Source organism: Octodon degus, unplaced genomic scaffold (assembly GCF_000260255.1).
Source record: "Octodon degus isolate 3935 unplaced genomic scaffold, OctDeg1.0 scaffold00127, whole genome shotgun sequence".
Taxonomy (NCBI): domain Eukaryota; kingdom Metazoa; phylum Chordata; class Mammalia; order Rodentia; family Octodontidae; genus Octodon; species Octodon degus.
Genome location: NW_004524703.1, coordinates 3,562,488 through 3,572,150, shown reverse-complemented (window position 1 = coordinate 3,572,150; position 9,663 = coordinate 3,562,488). Strand labels below are relative to the sequence as shown.

General features: G+C 42.9%; 1 pseudogene; it reads left to right on the top strand.

Moving 5' to 3' along the window:
* Window positions 1-8,913: 8,913 nt before the first annotated feature.
* Window positions 8,914-9,324, top strand: LOC101591836 (annotated as a pseudogene).
* Window positions 9,325-9,663: the final 339 nt, after the last annotated feature.

Sequence of the window (9,663 nt, the reverse complement as noted above, 5' to 3'; positions counted from 1 at the left end):
AGGGCTCCCCAGCCTATGGGCAAATTACTTACTAAAATTTTACCACTGACATTGCTCTCCTCAAGCTGCTGCTTACTGTGTGGACTGTGGCCAACGCCTGCTGTCCTTGCCCACTGAATTCCCAGCCTTCCTGATGTCTGTACCCCTGCTCACTCTGGCCAGCTCCTCAGCCTTCCCACAGCCTGCACGGAGCTCTAGGAAGGAGATTGGCACAGTAAGAATCTGCGTGGTCTGAAGTGCGAGATGGAGAGGGCTCATGTTTGATATGCTGTAGTTTGGATCTGGATTGTCCAACACAGGAACCCTAGGGTTATCCAGTGGGACCTCGGGTTTCCTCCATCACAGGGGTGTCCTCATGGTGGATGGTGGGATGCCATTCTCTTCTTCTTCATCCTGTCCTGGTTCCCACATCAAACACAATAATACCAAGGATCATGATTTCACTGATCTTGTCTGTGTTTACAGCTCCGAGGAAAACCAAATTTCACACTCCCTCATCAGCTGACAGCAATGTCTGCAATCACTAGTCTAGAGAGGAGAGAAGAACTTGTCAGGATGGAAACCACTGTATATATAAGATTGAGAGACCCCTTTAATGAGGGTCTTATCTGGGGGAGCTGAGTAGAGATGTGTGGATTGAATTTCAAAGAAAAGGAGGTCACATTTTGATGGAAAGAGGTGAAGGGCAAACTTCAGAGGCAAATATTTGAAGGAATATTTGGTGGAGGAGTGCCATACTAGCAGAGTGACTGATGTAGAGTAGGCATAGGGGAGGATCATCAGGTAAAATGACCAGGACTGAGTTACACTAAGCAGTTTTTCCTGAGTGTACACCTCCTGTGCAGCAGAGGGTCACTGAGAGCCGCCAGGTAAGAACAAGTAAAATTTTAATAAGGCACGCCTGATAAGTAAGTGGCAAGGCAGTGTATTGCCTTCGAAAGACCAACTGGGGACAGAGGATTAGCCTACAAAACCTTCCGCATTTCTGTCCCTGTCACACTTAGCTGAACTGCCCTTTAAGGTTACATTGAGGACTTGTGAAGAAGCCCCATTGTATTTCTTTCCCTGTAATTTGCCTAAGCAGGCACTTTTGGCCACTGGGTTATCTCACTGGCCCCCAAATTTTTCTCACTTTCAAAACAAGGCTGAAAATGGCAATTTATGGGCCAGCCAAATAGCTCAGTGAACTAACGCACTTGCTTAAATAGGTGCAGTGACTAGGGCTCAATCCTCGACATGCCGTGCTGGACCTGGGACATACTGAGATGGCAACTGAGGCTGGGCATGCTGGCAAGTGCCTGTAATCCCAATGCTTGGGAAGCCGAAAACAGGAGGATCACTAGAGTCTGATCTGTGTAAGGAGACCCTGTAGACGCTGTACTAAAATTTTACTATTACATTCATACTCTATGAATATTGTATTAAAGAAGGCTACACAGACAAAAGCCTGATTGCAAAGTGGAGAAAGCACGGGCATGAGAACTTGTGTTGCCTGTGATGCATTCAGGATTGGGAGGCCAATTTTGGGACCAACTGCTATGGCTGAGGCCCCATGGCCCTGAGGCCTCTCCATCTCGCACTTCAGACCTTGCGGGTTCTTACTGTGCCACTCACTTCCCATAGCTCCTTGCAGGCTGTGGGAAGGCTGAGGAGCTGGCTAGAGTGAGCAGGGGTACAGATACCAGGAAGGCTGGGAATTCAGTGGGCAAGGACAGCAGGCGTTGGTCATAGTCCACACAGTAAGCAGCAGCTTGAGGAGAGCAATATCTGCAACAGATTTTCTAGCAGTCTTTCCTGTGTTGTGATGAGGCCTGTGCCCAGCCCATTTTGCACACTCAAACATTCTGCTAATGCTTTCTTAAGGTTGTATTCTGCCTCATGGATGCAGCGTCCTGCTGAGGATGCCTTCTTGGCTGCAGAAAAGAGTCCCCTTGTTTTCTAGCTGACTGGCAGTCAGGACAGGGTGCCTCAGTCCCCCACTACCCTTCAACTGAAATAGTTGATGTAGAACTGGTCATGGGGTCATGTCACCACAGCCAGCTGCTGGACTTGTGTTTTGAAAGGCTTGTGATGTTAACAGTCTCCAGCTGGGACACCCAAGTTGGGGAGCATCCCCTCAAAGCAGAAGGAAGTGAGGAACCTGCCCTGCGTCCAGAAGGTTAGCTTTAGGTGAAGGCCTACTGGCCTCCCCATACTGAGGACTTAGGCTGAGACAAACCTTCACATAGATGTGTGGTTCTGAGGCAGGAAATGTCTATGAAAATGCCTCTCATAGTCTTCTGGCTAGATGCTGGTATTTAAGGGAGATACTGGTGCACAATCATGTAGAATCTGGATATTTCACAGGAAGCTAGGAAGTGCTAGGCCACCCCTGAGACCATCACCCAGTGTCATGCCCAAGACCCCGCAGAGCTGTCATGGTCATTCTGGGCTACACAGGTGGCTTTGTTGGAGTAAGGATGAAAAGCTTCAACAAGCTTCTATGTTACTGCATGTTTTGGTTTGTGTCTAGACGTTCCCCCAAAGCCTCATGCAGTTGTGTGGTGGGCTTCTAGAGCTTGTGATTAATTCATGACCCAATGCTGGGATTATGGGGAGGATAGCCTGAATGCAATATAAAGGATGGAAAGAGGCTTGCTCTCTGCCACTGCTCCTCCCTTTTTGCTCTTGCTGTTTTCCTCTTTTCTACCGCCATGAACTGCTGCCCTCTACCAAGTGCCACTTTGCCTTGGAGCCAACTGATTATATACTGAAACCTTCATAAACAGTGAGCAAAATAAACCTTTCCTTCTTTAGTTTTGGGTGTCAGGTATTTTGTCCCAGCAATGAGAGAAAAGTAACCAAGACACTGCAGAAGCCCTTTATAGTAGGGAGTTATTGTACTTTAAAAAGTTGTCCTGCTTTGACAGCTGTGTGAATTCTAGATGCTGGCAAAGCCAATTTAGATGAAGACCACAGTGTTTGTGATCAGAAATAAGAACAAATGATAACACTGGGACCCAAGTTAGTCCTACACTGGGACAGAGTAGGACTGGGTGCAGGAAGTGTCACATGTGTGATTAAGCCAGCTGAAGGCAAAGTTTCGACAAACAAGGATTGAACAGATGGCGATAATTTCAATTTCCAGGCCTAATCAGAGCCCTCCACCCGGAGCCATCTGCAGTGGGTACACCATGCCTCCAATTCACTTTCAGATCGTGGAGGGGACAGTGTACTTAACCCCAAGCTCCTAGTGCTTCACTTACCTGAGAGCTTGGTGAACACACCCAGTAAGAAACCAGCCCTGCTCCAGTCTTGGGGCAATGGATATGACCAGTCCTAGGGCAAAGAAGAGTCAGTAGGGTTCTACATAAGGGTTAGTCAGCAAGAGGCCTGATGGAGACGTACATTCAGAGACCCCCAAGTAATTCTTCAGGATTCTGAGAAGAGATGGGTGTGTGGGTGGGAGCAGGCAGTAGTAAAATTTTAATAAGTAATTTGCCCATAGGCTGGGGAGCCCTGAGGAAGTGAATGTTCACTCAGATTTAAAAATGTACTTGACAATTTGAGTAAATAATGTAACTTGCTCTATTTTCTTCAAGATGGCTAATGATGGGAGGGCATTCATCTGGCATTTTGTCATTGTTAATGGCTCTTTGTGGTATTGTTGTCTGTTTGTTGCTGTTGTTGTTTAGCAATAGGTGAGTAAGACCAGAGGCAAAGTCTCTCACAAGATTAGAGGAAAGTGAAATGGCCCTTCACAAGGTAAACTCTATCACCTCGCCCCTAATAACAATTTGCATTATGTTATTTCATGATTTGAGCACCTCTTAGTAAGGTTCTTCTGGTGCCAAGCAGACAGAGCTGTAAAGATGAGAGTGCCCAATCTGTTTTTGAAGAGGAGCACCTTGAATATGAGTGATTCCAATGCTAACATTGCTAAGATCGAGCTGTGTTTGAAAAATGAGGTGTAAAAATTCTTTGAGGATCTCACAGGGTTTTATAGAAGAGGTCGTAGGGGGCATGTTGAAGATGAGGAGTGAGCTTTACTTAGGGAGGAAAAGAAAGCAGGACTATCAGATTCCACCTACCCACTCTGGCCGCTCCTCATCCCTCGTTGGAATCCTCTCCCCTTTAAAGAAGGTGGTCTTGAGTTAGTTTTCCAATCAAATAGACTGTGTTCCTCTCCCAAGAGCTTGTCTTTGTGTGCTGTGCATCCTGCTGGGCACCCTTCACAATACATTTGCAGCGGGGACAAGATTCCCATTCAAGAACAGTACTACTTGTGTCTTTCGGGTGTCACACAGTCACAGAAGAAGGGCATGCATTCATTTCCAGACTTGGTACAATTGTAGAGAAAGATAGGATCCTATGGCAGTCCTGAACAAGTTGTGTTTATTTTTTCTGTTGTACATCTGATTTCTCCCCACATTTTCTCTTATCTATTATTCTTTGGTTATGAAGTTTTAAAGGATGAGGTTTTTTCTTAATATTTCATTTTGTACCAGTGGGTGAGTTTTGCACAATACATATTGTGTTGCTGACTGACCTCTCACTTTGCCATTTCAGACACTGAATTCTTCTAAATTTATATCTTCATGGTGACGAGGGAGCCACCCAGTCTTTATCCTCAACTCTGTGAGAAGGAGAGATAAAGACCAAACTAACAGACAACATAACCAAAATGGGTCTCAGTGTTGGAAAGTGACTTTGTACAAAAATCCCCAGCAGCAGGATTGTAAGATCTATTCATTTTGAAAACAATCTTAAAGGATCTTTAGCTAAGGAGAAGAGGAAGTTAAGCATGAATTATCTAACAAGGGTTAAAAACTGCCTAGAGACGGATAAAATAATCATGCAAACATTTAGACAGTAAGTCAGAAATCCACTGCTTTGATGAAGAAAAGGTTGAACATCACACTCCTACCTTGTGGCCCAAATATGTAAGAGCCTATGAGCAGAGGGAGTGACAGCATTCATGTTTCTTGCCACAGATGGAAGACCAGGACATTCAGAACCATCAGCCCGAAATCTAAGCCCCTTTCAGACCTGAGGAAACACTCGCAGTGATTACCAGGATGCCTGTATGGTGGGGGGTACAGAGAGTTCAGTCAGTGCCTGATACAGCACAGGAAATTATTTCTGCAGGCTTTCTTGACTTGTTTTATTTTGGAAATACCACGAAGAACCGTGGAAATGTCAGCTGCAACGCAATTTCAGCAAGGAGAAGCGTGCCTAAATCTGCACAAAGAATTTTTTAAAATATAAAGTGTTAAAGGATTCCAGGAAAGCTGTGACTACATAGACTAGATACCAAATTTCTATCTCCCTGTCTCTTTTTCTGTCTCTCTGTTTCTGTTTTTCTCCTTCTTTCCTTCCCTCTCCCATCTTTTCCTTCCCTCTCTCTAGTCTCTATGTTTTGAGTAGTTTCAGGGTTCAAGAAAAAATGAGTGGACCGTACGCAGAGTTCCTCTGTGCCGCCTCTGGCTTCACACCAGCACATTTTCCCTAATAGGGGAAAATGTATGATCATGATACATTTGTTGCAACTGATGAGCCAGTACGAATATTCTTCATTAAAGTCTACAGTTTACGTTAGGTTTTCACTTTGTGTGTTGTGCGTTGTATGAGTCTTGGCAAATGTATGACATGTGTCCAACATTATAAAATCATACAGAATATTCTCATCGCCCTGTTAATCTGTGTTCTGCTCACTCTCAGCCTCCATCTTAATCTCTGAAATCACTGATTTCTTATTGTCCCTATGTAGGCTTATTTCCCAGTGCCATATAGTGGGGATTATGTAGTCCACAGCACTGTCCTCACATTGGCTTCTGTCACTTAGCATTCTAGGTCATTTCTTTTTTATTCCTGAATTATTCCTTTGTCCGAGTGTATCCCAGCTTATTTATCTGATAACTTTTCAAAGGACACGTTAATTGCTTCCACACTTTGGCGATGGTAAATAGGTTGCTATTTAAAATAGATATTTTTTGTGCAGGTTTTTCTGTAAACATTTATTTCCAGCTTACTAGGGTAAATACCATGGGCATAATTGCTAACTCATATAGTAAGAGCATGCTTAGCTTTGTAAGAAAAGGACAAATTCTCCTCTGAAGTAGCTTTTTAAAATTTATTTATTTATTTGGTACAGGGCCTTGCTATGCAGCTTAGACTCATAGTGATCCTCCTGTCTCAGCCTCCTCAGAGCTGGGGTTAGAGGTGCGTGACACCATGCCCAGTTTCAGTGGCAAGAGTGGTGCACCTGGGGTTTTGGCATTGCATTGCAGGCAGTACCAGGGATCGAATCCAGATCTTTGCACCTACAGGTGGGTGCTTAGACCACTAAGCTATCTCCCCAGCCCAAGATTGTCACTTTTGTCCTATTTTATCTTGTAGGAAGAGATTTATGTGTCTACATCTTGCATTTAATTAATTTTATGAAGGTGTATAAGTTAATTTTTGATATGGATATCCTATTATTCCAATACCATTTGTTGGGGAAAAAATTTTTTTCTCCACTGCATTTCCTATGCTCATTTGTCCAAATAAGATGGCTATATTCATGTGGGTATACTATTTGTGGGTTTGTTATTTTCCTCCATCAATTTCTTTCACTATTCTTGTGCCAATATACATGGTCTTGATTATTATAGCTGCATAGTGATGCCTGAAGTAGTTTAGGCATGAAGTTAGGCATGAAGTTGGCAAATTTATGACATGTGTCCAACATTATAAAATCATACAGATCACACAGCCTTTGTTTATCAGTCTTTCGCCTTTGTTTATCTCCTTCAATGTTGTATTGGCTACTTTGAGTCTCTTGCTTTCCATATGAACTTTAAAATTAGTTCCTTCATATCTACAAAATAATCTTCCAGGATACTGATTAGGATTACATTGAATCTTTATATCAAGTGTGAAAGAACTGACACTTGACAATGCTAACTATTCTAACCCATGTACACGAAATATCTATATATTTAATTCTCTAATTTCTTTCATCAGAGATTCATGATTTTCCTCGCATATCTTGTACATATTTAGTTAGGCTTATCTATCGAATTATCATATTGCATGCTCATAAGTGATATTTAGTTTTAAATTCCAATAGTTAGTATTGATATATGAGAGAGAAAGATTGCAGATATCAACTTCTAATACTGAAAAGTTGCTATAATAACTTAAGTAGTGCCTAGATTCGTTTGCTAGTTCTTTGGGATGTTTTATGTAAATTTACAAAAAACATCCCAAAGTGGTATAGTGGTAACACTATCTGCGAACAGAGATCATTTATTTGTCCCCTTTCGATCAGTGTGCATTTTCTTTTCTTGTCTTATTGCATTAGCTGGTACTTTCCTGCTTTGTTTGTTTCCAAAGTTAGTGGGAAATAGAGTTTCTCACTATAAAAGTGATGTTAGTTAGACGTTTTTTGAAGTTATTGTTTGTCAAGTTGAGTGGATTCCCTTCTATTTCTAATTAAACGAGAGCCTAAGATTTTTCCTCTTTAGCTAGATGTAATTGATAATATCTATTCTTACAAATGTGTTCCTGGAACAAATCCCAATTGGTTATGGTATATAATTTTTAGTATAATAATATATTCATTGGAAGGCTGGCCAAGTAGCTCAGGGGATTAAAGACTGGGCATGGTGGTTTGTGCCTGTAATCCCAGCACTTGGGAGGCTGTAAACAGGAGAATCACTACGAGTCCAATGTAGTAGTGAGACCCTGAACACCTTGTAGACCCTTCCCTAATATATAGATATGCAGAAAGAAAGTTTCTAAGAAAGATGAAAGGGGTCCCGAGTGGATTGCCCTCTAATACTTTTTATACATTGTTGGATTTTACTTGCTAATATTTTGCTGAAAATTCTAAATGTATGACCATGTAGTAGATAGTCTTCAGTCTTTTGTTCCTATACTGACTCTGTCTGGTTTGAGCACCTTGGCTCACCCACTTAATTTGGTCTGTGGTTCTGGAGAAGACAGCTGTGGTCACATCCTTCACCAGATAGGGAGTGCAAGAGGAAGCAAAATTTCACCGAACACTTCTGTTCAGGAACCAAATGACTCACAAACAGAAGTGTCTGTGAACTAAATACTGTATTAAGGTGGTGCCTTACCTTTCCCTCTGTTTCTATATTCTAGAAGAGATTATAAAGAATTGGTATAATTTCCTTCTTAAATATTTGGCTGCGTTCATTTGTGAGTTTACATGGGTTGGGGGCTTTCTGTTGGAAGATTATAAATTATTGACTTTTTCTTCAAATACATTGATCTGCTCATATTATCTACTTAATTTATATGAGTTGATGTAAGTCATGCTTTTTAAGTAATTGGCCTAGTAGCTGCTCTGAGAAGCCAACCCCATCCTGAACTATTGGTTTGTGGCACAGAGGAGGATGAGGAAGAGTTCATTGAAGAGGAAGAAGTTCTGAAAGTGAAGTCCGCAGAAGAGAAAGAAGCACACCAGTAAGAAGCGGAGTGACCAACAGGCCCTCTGCATTCAGAGAGACAGGGTGTGGGGTGTGGGGGTGTGGGGGCCCTGGAGGGGCAACAGGGAATTGTGTCTCCTCAGAGAACAGGGACTAGAACAAGAAGCTCACAGCTGAGTCCAGCAGTCACTGAACCCGGATTAGAAATATGCCAGAAACAGTTACACAGGACACTTTTCCTAGGCTGGTAAAAAATGAAGCATTTGATTCCAAAACGAGCTAGAAAGGGCAGAAGCACTCTGTGGACAAGCGGTGGCCCCAGAATTCAGGCTTCTGACAACATGGAGAGCCAGAGAGGGAAGGTGATCTCTCCAAAGTTAGAGTACTTCGTAGAGTGAGACAAAAGTGAAAGCCTAACTGCAGAGACCAAAAAATCTACTTCACTCTTGGAAGGAGATTCTAAGATCTCAGCAAATTATCTTGCAAGAGGAAAAAAATGCCTATAGTCAAAAGAAGCCGGAAAGCTCCCCCACATGGCCGAGAGTTGATTGCGCCAACGATGGATGAACTGGATCAAAAGATGAGAGAAATTAAAATAGTGACTGCCGCGCTCAGTGACTGCTAGACTCAGAATCCACCGCCAGAAAACCCGCTATATCTTTGACCTCTTTTACAAGCGGAAAGCTGGGAACTCTATGAATATTGTATTAAAGAAGGCTATGCAGACAAAAGCCTGATTGCAAAGTAGAAAAAGCACAGGCATGAGAATTTGCGTTGCCTGTGATGCATTCAGACTCGGGAGACCAATTTTGGGACCAACTGCATTTGCTGGGTTCCCGAAAGCAAGCTGGAAGTGGGTCGAATCGTGCAGTGCCCACACTGTGGCTGCCGGGGCTGCTGTGGCTGAGGTCACATGGCCCCGAGACCTCTCCATGTTGCACTTCGGACCTTGAAGTTTCTTACTATGCCACCCCCTTCCTGGGAGCAACTCATCTTAGAGCAGGGCCCTAGTTGGAGCACAGTCTCTTCAGGTGAAAGCTTGGTGTGCACCGGCTGTGATTCATAACAATCAAACCTTTAAGCCTCTTGAAAAAAAAAAAGAAATATTTGTATGTTTTTAAAATATGATTTTTGTATAGACTAGTCTATGTGTGCCAATTTGGTGTTTTTTATGAAGGGACTTCTGTGTGATAATGCCTGGCCACTGCGGACTGGCTGTTGTGAAAGAGGGAAGAAGCCGGGTGAG